This window comes from Nothobranchius furzeri, unplaced genomic scaffold, assembly GCF_043380555.1.
Source record: "Nothobranchius furzeri strain GRZ-AD unplaced genomic scaffold, NfurGRZ-RIMD1 Scf185, whole genome shotgun sequence".
Taxonomy (NCBI): domain Eukaryota; kingdom Metazoa; phylum Chordata; class Actinopteri; order Cyprinodontiformes; family Nothobranchiidae; genus Nothobranchius; species Nothobranchius furzeri.
Window position 1 is genome coordinate 10,001 of NW_027223201.1, and position 12,500 is coordinate 22,500.

Sequence of the window (12,500 nt, forward strand, 5' to 3'; positions counted from 1 at the left end):
AGGTGTCAGCCGGGTGAGGGTGAGCGTGTTGTGGGGTGGGTGGTGGTGATGCTGAGGGTGGGTGTCCTGGAGGTGTGGATGGCGTTGGAGAGGCTGTGTGGGTGGGAGAAGGCTGCGGGGATGGGGGAGCCTGATCCTGGGTGCGATGGTGTTGAGTGTGGGTGGGAGAAGGCTGCGGGGCTGGGGGAGCCTGATGCTGGGTGTGATGGTGTTGAGTGAGGGTGGGAGAAGTCTTCGGGGATGGGGAGCCTGATCCTGGGTTCGGTGGTGTTGAGTGTGGGTGGGAGAAGGCTGCGGGCATGGGGATGCCTGATGAGCCTGGATGTGATGCTGGTGAGAGAGGGGACAGGGCAGAGGCCGGCTGGACGTGCAGCGGGCAGGGGGAAACTTGAGCCTGGGTGGGTGGTTGTGCATCCAGGGCGGGCAGGGAGAGGTGAGACGTGGGCCTGGGCTGGTCGTCAGCGGTTCACCACAGGCAGCTGGTGGCGGTGTGGCTGAGCAGAAGCCTCCAGCAGGTGATGGCGGGGTGGGGGAGCAGCAGCCAGCCTCAAGCAGCCAGCCTCCAGCTGCTGATGGTGGGGTGGAGGAACAGAAGCCTCCAGCTGGTGATGTCAGGGTGGAGGAGCAGCAGCCAGCCTCCAACGGCTGATGGTGGGGTGGAGGAGCTGCAGCCAGCCTCCAGCAGCTGATGGCGGGGTGCAGGAGCAGCAGCCAGCCTCCAGCTGGTGATGGCGGGGTGAAGGAGCTGCAGCCAGCCACCAGCAGCTGATGGCGGGGTGCAGGAGCAGCAGCCAGCCACCAGCAGCTGATGGCGGGGTGGAGGAGCTGCAGCCAGCGTCCAGCAGCTGATGGTTGGGTGGTGGAGGAGCAGCAGCCAGCCTCCAGCAGCTGCTGGCGGGGTGCAGGAGCAGCAGCCAGCCTCCAGCAGCTGGTGGCGGGGTGGAGGAGCAGAAGCCAGCCTCCAGCAGCTGATGGCGGGGTGCAGGAGCAGAAGCCAGCCTCCAGCTGGTGATGGCGGGGTGAAGGAGCTGCAGCCAGCCTCCAGCAGCCAGCCTCCAGCTGGTGATGGCGGGGCGGAGGAGCAGGCAGCCTCCATCAGCTGATGGCGGGGTGTAGGAGCAGCAGCCAGCCTCCAGCTGGTGATGGCGGGGAGGAGGAGCAGCAGCAGCCAGCCTCCAGCAGCCAGCCAGCCTCCAGCAGCTGATGGCGGTGTGTGGGAGCAGCAGCCAGCCTCCAGCGGCCAGCCAGCCTCCAGCAGCTGATGGCGGGGTGGAGGAGCTGCAGCCAGCGTCCATCAGCTGATGGCGGGGTGGAAGAGCAGCAGGCAGCCTCCAGCTGGTGATGGCGGGGTGGAGGAGCTGCAGCCAGCGTCCAGCAGCTGATGGCGGGGTGCAGGAGCAGCAGCCAGCCTCCAGCAGCTGATGGCGGGGTGGAGGAGCTGCAGCCAGCCTCCAGCAGCCAGCCTCCAGCTAGTGATGGCGGGGTGGAGAAGCAGGCAGCCTCCGTCAGCTGATGGCGGGGTGGAGGAGCAGAAGCCAGCCTCCAGCAGCTGATGGCGGGGTGCAGGAGCTGCAGCCAGCGTCCAGCAGCTGATGGTGGGGTGGAGGAGCTGCAGCCAGCCTCCAGCAGCCAGCCTCCAGCTAGTGATGGCGGGGTGGAGAAGCAGGCAGCCTCCGTCAGCTGATGGCGGGGTGGAGGAGCAGAAGCCAGCCTCCAGCAGCTGATGGCGGGGTGCAGGAGCTGCAGCCAGCGTCCAGCAGCTGATGGTGGGGTGGAGGAGCTGCAGCCAGCGTCCAGCAGCTGATGGTGGGGTGGAGGAGCTGCAGCCAGCCTCCAGCAGCCAGCCTCCAGCAGCTGATGGCGGGGTGCAGGAGCAGCAGCCAGCCTCCAGCAGCTGATGGCGGGGTGCAGGAGCAGCAGGCAGCCTCCAGCAGCTGATGGCGGGGTGGAGGAGCAGAAGCCAGCCTCCAGCAGCTGATGGCGGGGTGCAGGAGCTGCAGCCAGCGTCCAGCAGCTGATGGTGGGGTGGAGGAGCTGCAGCCAGCGTCCAGCAGCTGATGGTTGGGTGGAGGAGCAGCAGCCAGCCTCCAGCAGCCAGCCTCCAGCTAGTGATGGCGGGGTGGAGAAGCAGGCAGCCTCCATCAGCTGATGGCGGGGTGGAGGAGCAGAAGCCAGCCTCCAGCTGGTGATGGCGGGGTGCAGGAGCTGCAGGCAGCCTCCAGCAGCTGATGGCGGGGTGCAGGAGCTGCAGGCAGCCTCCAGCAGCTGATGGCGGGGTGGAGGAGCTGCAGCCAGCGTCCAGCAGCTGATGGTGGGGTGGAGGAGCTGCAGCCAGCGTCCAGCAGCTGATGGTTGGGTGGAGGAGCAGCAGCCAGCCTCCAGCAGCTGATGGCGGGGTGCAGGAGCAGCAGCCAGCCTCCAGCAGCTGATGGCGGGGTGGAGGAGCTGCAGCCAGCCTCCAGCAGCCAGCCTCCAGCTAGTGATGGCGGGGTGGAGAAGCAGGCAGCCTCCATCAGCTGATGGCGGGGTGGAGGAGCAGAAGCCAGCCTCCAGCTGGTGATGGCGGGGTGCAGGAGCTGCAGGCAGCCTCCAGCAGCTGATGGCGGGGTGGAGGAGCTGCAGCCAGCCTCCAGCAGCCAGCCTCCAGCTAGTGATGGCGGGGTGGAGAAGCAGGCAGCCTCCATCAGCTGATGGCGGGGTGGAGGAGCAGAAGCCAGCCTCCAGCAGCTGATGGCGGGGTGCAGGAGGTGCAGGCAGCCTCCAGCAGCTGATGGCGGGGTGCAGGAGCAGCAGGCAGCCTCCAGCAGCTGATGGCGGGGTGCAGGAGCTGCAACCAGCCTCCAGCTGGTGATGGCGGGGTGGAGGAGCTGCAGCCAGCCTCCAGCAGCCAGCCCCCAGCAGCTGATGGCGGGGTGGAGGAGCAGAAGCCAGCCTCCAGCAGCTGATGGTGGGGTGCAGGAGCTGCAGCCAGCCTCCAGCAGCCAGCCTCCAGCTGGTGATGGCGGGGTGGAGGAGCAGCAGCAGACAGCCTCCAGCAGCCAGCCAGCCTCCAGGAGCTGATGGCGGTGTGTGGGAGCAGCAGCCAGCCTCCAGCGTTCAGCCAGCATCCATCAGCTGATGGCGGTGTGAAGGAGCTGCAGCCAGCCTCCAGCAGGTCATGGTGGGGTGGAGGAGCAGCAGCCAGCCTCCAGCAGCTGATGGCGGGTTGCAGGAGCTGCAGCCAGCCTCCAGCAAATGATGGCGGGGTGCAGGAGCTGCAGGCAGCCTCCAGCAGCTGATGGCGGGGTGCAGGAGCAGCAGGCAGCCTCCAGCTGCTGATGACGGGGTGCAGGAGCTGCAACCAGCCTCCAGCTGGTGATGGTGGGGTGGAGGAGCTGCAGCCAGCCTCGAACAGCTGATGGCAGGGTGCAGGAGCAGCAGCCAGCCTCCAGCAGCTGATGGCGGGGCGCAGGAGCTGCAGGCAGCCTCCAGCAGCTGATGGCGGGGTGCAGGAGCAGCAGCCAGCCTCCAGCTGGTGATGGCGGGGTGAAGGAGCTGCAGCCAGCCACCAGCAGCTGATGGCGGGGTGAAGGAGCTGCAGCCAGCCACCAGCAGCTGATGGCGGGGTGGAGGAGCTGCAGCCAGCGTCCAGCAGCTGATGGTTGGGTGGTGGAGGAGCAGCAGCCAGCCTCCAGCAGCTGATGGCGGGGTGCAGGAGCAGCAGCCAGCGTCCAGCAGCTGATGGTTGGGTGGAGGAGCAGCAGCCAGCCTCCAGCAGCTGCTGGCGGGGTGCAGGAGCAGCAGCCAGCCTCCAGCAGCTGATGGCGGGGTGCAGGAGCTGCAGGCAGCCTCCAGCAGCTGATGGCGGTGTGCAGGAGCTGCAGCCAGCCTCCAGCAGCTGATGGCGGGGTGCAGGGGCTGCAGGCAGCCTCCAGCAGCTGATGGCGGGGTGCAGGAGCTGCAACCAGCCTCCAGCTGGTGATGGCGGGGTGGAGGAGCAGCAGCCAGCCTCCAGCAGCCAGCCTCCAGCTGCTGATGGCGGGGTGGAGGAACAGAAGCCTCCAGCAGCTGATGGCAGGGTGCAGGAGCAGCAGCCAGCCTCCAGCTGGTGATGGCGGGGTGGAGGAGCTGAAACCTGGGTCGGACCTGGTCTGCAGCAGGGCCCATTACCACTCAGAAGCTGATGGCAGTGTGTGTTTAGGTCCCTGCGGGGTGGATGAGCTGAAACCTGGGTCAGACTTGGTGTGCAGCAGGGCTCAGCACCCTCCAGAAGCCGATGACAGTGTGTCTTTAACTCCCTGCCTGGTGGGAGAGCTGAAAGCTGGGTCGGACCTGGTCTTTAGCAGAGCTCAGCAGCCTCCAGAAGCTGATGGCAGTGTGTGTTTCATCCCCTGCGGGGTGGGAGAGCTGAAACGTGGGTCGGACCTGGTCTGCAGCAGGGCCCATCACCATCCAGAAGCTGACGGCGGTGTGTGTTTAAGTCCCTGCGGGGTGGGAGAGCCATAACCTGGGTCGGACCTGGTCTGCAGCAGAGCTCAGCAGCCTCCAGAACCTGATGGCAGTGTGTCTTTAATCCACTGCGGGGTGCAGGAGCTGAAACCTGGGTCGGACCTGGTCTGCAGCAGGGCTCAGCAGCCAGCAGAAGGTGACGGCAGTGTGTGTTTAGTTCCCTGCGGGGTGCAGGAGCTGAAACCTGGGTCGGACCTGGTCTGCAGCAGAGCTCAGCAGCCAGCAGAAGGTGATGGCAGTGTGTGTTTAAGTCCCTGCCTGGTGGGAGAGCTGAAACCTGGGTCGGACCTGGTCTATAGAAGAGCTCAGCAGCCTCCAGAAGCTGATGGCAGTGTGTGTGTTTTGGTCCCTGCGGGGTGCAGGAGCAGGAACCCGGGTCGGACCTGGTCTATAGCGGAGCTCAGCAGCCTCCAGCAGCTGATGGCAGTGTGTGTTTAATTCCCTGCCTGGTGGGAGAGCTGTAACCCGGGTCGGACTTGGTCTGCAGCAGGGCCCATCACCATCCAGAAGCTGATGGCAGTGTGTCTTTAATTCCCTGCGGGGTGGAGGAGCAGAAACCTGGGTCGGACCTGGTCTATAGCAGAGCTCAGCAGCCTCCAGAAGCTGATGGCAGTGTGTGTTCAAGTCCCTGCGGGGTGGGAGAGCTGAAACCTGGGTCGGACCTGGTCTATAGAAGAGCTCAGCAGCCTCCAGCAGCTGATGGCAGTGTGTGTTTAAGTCCCTGCGGGGTGGGAGAGCTATATCCCGGGTCGGACCTGGTCTATAGCAGAGCTCAGCAGCCTCCAGCAGCTGATGGCAGTGTGTGTTTAAGTCCCTGCGGGGTGGGAGAGCTGAAACCTCGGTCGGACCTGGTCTATGGCAGAGCTCAGCAGCCTCCAGAAGCTGATGGCAGCGTGCCTCTAAGTCCCTGCCTGGTGGGAGAGCTGAAACCTGGGTCGGACATGGTCTGCAGCAGGGCTCGGCAGCCTCCAGCAGCTGATGGCAGTGTGTCTTTAAGTCCCTGCCTGGTGGGAGAGCTGAAACCTGGGTCGGACCTGGTCTATAGCAGAGCTCAGCAGCCTCCAGCAGCTGATGGCAGTGTGTGTTTAAGTCCCTGCCTGGTGTGAGAGCTGAAACCTGGGTCGGACCTGGTCTATAGAAGAGCTCAGCAGCCTCCAGCAGCTGATGGCAGTGTGTCTTTAAGTCACTGCCTGGTGGGAGAGCTGAAACCTGGGTCGGACCTGGTCTATAGTAGAGCTCAGCAGCCTCCAGCAGCTGATTGCAGTGTGTGTTTAAGTCCCTGCCTGGTGGGAGAGCTGATATCCGGGTCGGACCTGGTCCACAGCAGGGCCCATCACCCTCCAGAAGCTGGTGGCAGTGTGTGTTTAAGTCCCTGCGGGGTGCAGGAGCAGAAACCTGGGTGGGACCTGGTCTGCAGCAGAGCTCGGCAGCCTCCAGCAGCTGATGGCAGTGAGTGTTTAAGTCCCTGCGGGGTGGGAGAGCTATATCCCGGGTCAGACCTGGTCTAAAGCAGGGCCCATCACCCTCCAGAAGCTGGTGGCAGTGTGTGTTTAAGTCCCTGCGGGGTGGAGGAGCAGAAACCTGGGTCGGACCCGGTCTACAGCAGAGCTCAGCAGCCCCCAGAAGCTGATGGCAGTGTGTGTGTGTGTGTGTGTGTTTAAGTCTCTGCCTGGTTGGAGAGCCGATACCTGGGTCGGACCTGGTCTGCAGCAGGGCTCAGCAGCCTCCAGAAGCTGATGGCAGTGTGTCTTTCATTCCCTGCGGGGTGCAGGAGCAGAAACCTGGGTCGGACCTGGTCTATAGCGGAGCTCAGCAGCCTCCAGCAGCTGATGGCAGTGTGTGTGTTAAAGACCCTGCGGGGTGGGAGAGCTGAAACCTGGGTCGGACCTGGTCTGCAGCAGGGCTCAGCAGCCCCCAGAAGCTGATGGCTGTGTGTGTTTAAGTCCCTGCGGGGTGGGAGAGCTGAAACCTGGGTCGGACCTGGCCCGCAGCAGGGCCCATCACCCTCCAGAAGCTGATGGCGGTGTGGGTTTAAGTCCCTGCGGGGTTGAGGAGCTGAAACCTGGGTCGGACCTGGTCTGCAGCAGGGCCCATCACCATCCAGAAGCTGATGGCTGTGTGTGTTTAAGTCCCAGGGGGGTGGGAGAGCCATAACCTGGGTCGGACCTGGTCTGCAGCAGGGCTCAGCAGCCTCCAGTTGCAGATGGCAGTGTGTGTTTAGTTCCCTGCGGGGTGCAGGAGCTGAAACCTGGGTCGGACCTGGTCTATAGCAGAGCTCAGCAGCCTCCAGAAGCTGATGGCAGTGTGTCTTCAATTCCCTGCGGGGTGCAGGAGCTGATACCTGGGTCGGACCTGGTCTGCAGCAGGGCCCATCACCATCCAGACGCTGATGGCAGTGTGTGTTTAAGTCCTAGTGGGCTGCAGGAGCTGAAACCTGGGTCGGACCTGCTCTATAGTAGAGCTCAGCAGCCTCCAGAAGCTGATGGCAGTGTGTCTTTAAGTCCCTGCGGGGTGGGATAGCTGAAACCTGGGTCGGACCTGGTCTGCAGCAGGGCCCATCACCATCCAGACGCTGATGGCAGTGTGTGTTTAAGTCCTAGTGGGCTGCAGGAGCTGAAACCTGGGTCGGACCTGCTCTATAGTAGAGCTCAGCAGCCTCCAGAAGCTGATGGCAGTGTGTCTTTAAGTCCCTGCGGGGTGGGATAGCTGAAACCTGGGTCGGACCTGGTCTGCAGCAGGGCCCATCACCCTCCAGAAGCTGTTGGCAGTGTGTCTTCCATTCCTAGTGGGGCAGGGGAGCAAAGACCTGGGCAGAGGAGCGCCTGTCTGCATCCGATCCGGCCCCTCAGCAGCCCGCCGTGAGCCTTAGAGAACCCCCCCCCCCCCCCAGCGGGCTCCAGGAACCGGGCCCTGCGTCGGACCCAGCTCAGTAAGGCCCTCCCTCGGGCCCTGCAGCAGGTGGCCCCGTCTATGCAGTCGAAAACCCCGCGAAAATCGGTGTAGAAACGCCCGAGAGGCGTGGTGCGGTTCCCCCGGCCGGTACCGGGTCCGGACCGGTCCGGAAGTCCACCCAGAACACTGCCTGGGGCTTCTGGGCGGCTCCCCAGGCGCAGGCAGTCGAAAACCGCGTGAAAATCGGTTCAGAATTGACAAAACGGCGACCTCGTCGCTCCAAAAACTAAGTCCAAACTAAGCCTTTCGCTTATCGCTTAACGCTTAAGGCGGTCGGCCTTATGGCCAGTAAATGAAAAGTGCCTGCGCCCCTGGAGGTTTTGGAAGGTGCGAGCGATGACCATGCTCGGGTTAGTAGGTGAGGCCATCGGAAAACCAGCGTGAGTTGGCGGGTTTGGGTGGCAATCTATTCCAGGCAGAGTCGACTATCTCTGGGCATCAATTTTGGGATTTTTCCGGCTCTGGTTCTGGGAGAAACGCAGGGGCAAAGTGCACGAGCCGCGGCCGATTTTGGTGGCCTGTCCCTGGGCACAAAGTCTGAGGAGTGTGGGCCTGGTTCTCCGAAAAATACCAGTCTGCTGGAGCTCACTCCCATGGCTCCAGGGGGCACGGCACACCCCCCGGTAGCCGACCAAAGTGCTCTACTCGGGCCAGACTCGGACCCACGACCCGGGGTGAGAACCACAACTACTGGTCATCCTTTTGACCTCCAGGGGGCGCGGCAGAGCCTCCCCAGTCCGACGCAAGTGCCCCACTTGGGCCATACTCAGACCCACGGCCCGGGGCGAGAACCACAACTACTGGTCATCCTTTAGACCTCCAGGGGGCCCGGCACAGCCTCCCTAGACCGACACAAGTGCTCCACTTGGGCTGTAAAGTCCCGGTGCGAGAACCACAACTACTGGTCATCCTTTAGACCTCCAGGGGGCCCGGCACAGCCTCCCTAGGCCGACACAAGTGCTCCACTTGGGCTATACTCTGACCCAAGTCCCGGGGCGAGAACCACAACTACTGGTCATCCTTTTGACCTCATGGTCATCCTTTAGATCTCCAGGGGGCCCGGCACAGCCTCCCTAGGCCGACACAAGTGCTCCACTTGGGCTATACTCTGACCCAAGTCCCGGGGCGAGAACCACAACTACTGGTCATCCTTTAGACCTCCAGGGGGCACGGCACACCCCCCGGTAGCCGACCAAAGTGCTCTACTCGGGCCAGACTCGGACCCACGACCCGGGGTGAGAACCACAACTACTGGTCATCCTTTAGACCTCCAGGGGGCCCGGCACAGCCTCCCTAGTCCGACACAAGTGCTCCACTTGGGCTATACTCTGACCCAAGTCCCGGGGCGAGAACCACAACTACTGGTCATCCTTTAGACCTCCAGGGGGACCGGCACAGCCTCCCTAGACCGACACAAGTGCACCACTTGGGCCATACTCTGACCCAAGTCCCGGGGCGAGAACCACAACTACTGGTCATCCTTTTGACCTCATGGTCATCCTTTAGACCTCAAGGGGGCACGGCAGAGCCTCCCTAGTCCGACACAAGTGTCCCACTTGGGCTATACTATGACCCAAGTCCCGGGGCGAGAACCACAACTACTGGTCATCCTTTAGACCTCAAGGGGGCACGGCAGAGCCTCCCTAGTCCGACACAAGTGTCCCACTTGGGCCATACTCAGACCCACGGCCCGGGGCGAGAACCACAACTACTGGTCATCCTTTAGACCTCCAGGGGGCCCGGCACAGCCTCCCTAGTCCGACGCAAGTGCTCCACTTGGGCTGTACTCTGACCCAAGTCCCGGGGCGAGAACCACAACTAATGGTCATCCTTTAGACCTCCAGGGGGCACGGCACAGCCTCCCTAGTCCGACACAAGTGCTCCACTTGGGCTATACTCTGACCCAAGTCCCGGGGCGAGAACCACAACTACTGGTCATCCTTTAGACCTCCAGGGGGCACGGCAGAGCCTCCCTAGTCCGACACAAGTGTCCCACTTGGGCTATTCTCTGACCCAAGTCCCGGGGCGAGAACCACAACTACTGGTCATCCTTTAGACCTCCAGGGGGCACGACACAGCCTCCCTAGTCCGACCCAAGTGCTCCACTTGGGCTATACTATGACCCAAGTCCCGGGGCGAGAACCACAACTACTGGTCATCCTTTAGACCTCCAGGGGGCACGGCACAGCCTCCCTAGTCCGACACAAGTGCTCCACTTGGGCTATACTCTGACCCAAGTCCCGGGGCGAGAACCACAACTACTGGTCATCCTTTAGACCTCCAGGGGGCACGGCACAGCCTCCCTAGTCCGACACAAGTGCTCCACTTGGGCTATACTCTGACCCAAGTCCCGGGGCGAGAACCACAACTACTGGTCATCCTTTTGACCTCATGGTCATCCTTTAGACCTCCAGGGGGCCCGGCACAGCCTCCCTAGGCCGACACAAGTGCTCCACTTGGGCTATACTCTGACCCAAGTCCCGGGGCGAGAACCACAACTACTGGTCATCCTTTAGACCTCCAGGGGGCACGGCACAGCCTCCCTAGTCCGACACAAGTGCTCCACTTGGGCTATACTCTGACCCAAGTCCCGGGGCGAGAACCACAACTACTGGTCATCCTTTTGACCTCATGGTCATCCTTTAGACCTCCAGGGGGCCCGGCACAGCCTCCCTAGACCGACACAAGTGCTCCACTTGGGCTGTACTCTGACCCAAGTCCCGGTGCGAGAACCACAACTACTGGTCATCCTTTAGACCTCCAGGGGGCCCGGCACAGCCTCCCTAGGCCGACACAAGTGCTCCACTTGGGCTATACTCTGACCCAAGTCCCGGGGCGAGAACCACAACTACTGGTCATCCTTTTGACCTCATGGTCATCCTTTAGATCTCCAGGGGGCCCGGCACAGCCTCCCTAGGCCGACACAAGTGCTCCACTTGGGCTATACTCTGACCCAAGTCCCGGGGCGAGAACCACAACTACTGGTCATCCTTTAGACCTCCAGGGGGCACGGCACACCCCCCGGTAGCCGACCAAAGTGCTCTACTCGGGCCAGACTCGGACCCACGACCCGGGGTGAGAACCACAACTACTGGTCATCCTTTAGACCTCCAGGGGGCCCGGCACAGCCTCCCTAGTCCGACACAAGTGCTCCACTTGGGCTATACTCTGACCCAAGTCCCGGGGCGAGAACCACAACTACTGGTCATCCTTTAGACCTCCAGGGGGACCGGCACAGCCTCCCTAGACCGACACAAGTGCACCACTTGGGCCATACTCTGACCCAAGTCCCGGGGCGAGAACCACAACTACTGGTCATCCTTTTGACCTCATGGTCATCCTTTAGACCTCAAGGGGGCACGGCAGAGCCTCCCTAGTCCGACACAAGTGTCCCACTTGGGCTATACTATGACCCAAGTCCCGGGGCGAGAACCACAACTACTGGTCATCCTTTAGACCTCAAGGGGGCACGGCAGAGCCTCCCTAGTCCGACACAAGTGTCCCACTTGGGCCATACTCAGACCCACGGCCCGGGGCGAGAACCACAACTACTGGTCATCCTTTAGACCTCCAGGGGGCCCGGCACAGCCTCCCTAGTCCGACGCAAGTGCTCCACTTGGGCTGTACTCTGACCCAAGTCCCGGGGCGAGAACCACAACTAATGGTCATCCTTTAGACCTCCAGGGGGCACGGCACAGCCTCCCTAGTCCGACACAAGTGCTCCACTTGGGCTATACTCTGACCCAAGTCCCGGGGCGAGAACCACAACTACTGGTCATCCTTTAGACCTCCAGGGGGCACGGCAGAGCCTCCCTAGTCCGACACAAGTGTCCCACTTGGGCTATTCTCTGACCCAAGTCCCGGGGCGAGAACCACAACTACTGGTCATCCTTTAGACCTCCAGGGGGCACGACACAGCCTCCCTAGTCCGACCCAAGTGCTCCACTTGGGCTATACTATGACCCAAGTCCCGGGGCGAGAACCACAACTACTGGTCATCCTTTAGACCTCCAGGGGGCACGGCAGAGCCTCCCTAGTCCGACACAAGTGTCCCACTTGGGCTATTCTCTGACCCAAGTCCCGGGGCGAGAACCACAACTACTGGTCATCCTTTAGACCTCCAGGGGGCACGACACAGCCTCCCTAGTCCGACCCAAGTGCTCCACTTGGGCTATACTATGACCCAAGTCCCGGGGCGAGAACCACAACTACTGGTCATCCTTTAGACCTCCAGGGGGCACGGCACAGCCTCCCTAGTCCGACACAAGTGCTCCACTTGGGCTATACTCTGACCCAAGTCCCGGGGCGAGAACCACAACTACTGGTCATCCTTTAGACCTCCAGGGGGCACGGCACAGCCTCCCTAGTCCGACACAAGTGCTCCACTTGGGCTATACTCTGACCCAAGTCCCGGGGCGAGAACCACAACTACTGGTCATCCTTTTGACCTCATGGTCATCCTTTAGACCTCCAGGGGGCCCGGCACAGCCTCCCTAGGCCGACACAAGTGCTCCACTTGGGCTATACTCTGACCCAAGTCCCGGGGCGAGAACCACAACTACTGGTCATCCTTTAGACCTCCAGGGGGCACGGCACAGCCTCCCTAGTCCGACACAAGTGCTCCACTTCGGCTGTACTCTGACCCAAGTCCCGGGGCGAGAACCACAACTAATGGTCATCCTTTAGACCTCCATGGCAACAGGGGGATGTCAGACCCCAGCTCATCCCAGGTTGATGCCTCAATAGTAGCTTAGGGTCACGGCAGTCCCACCGTGATCCACCCTCTTGTCCTCTCTCCACAGGATGACCAGAGTGTCGTGTTTATTTTCAAAGTGTCCTCGTAGGATGACCATGAGTGCAGGAAAATTTTCAAAGTCCCTCTGTCGGATGACCATGAGTGCAGAAAAAATTTCAAAGTCCCCCCTTGGGATTACCAGACGTTCGAGATTTCGGCTGAAAAATTTTCAAAGTGCTGCCGAGAGCCTGCGCTAGTTGCTTAAGGCTTGAGGAGATCCGCCTTATGGTAAGTAAACGAAAAGTGCCTGCGCCCCTGGAGGTTT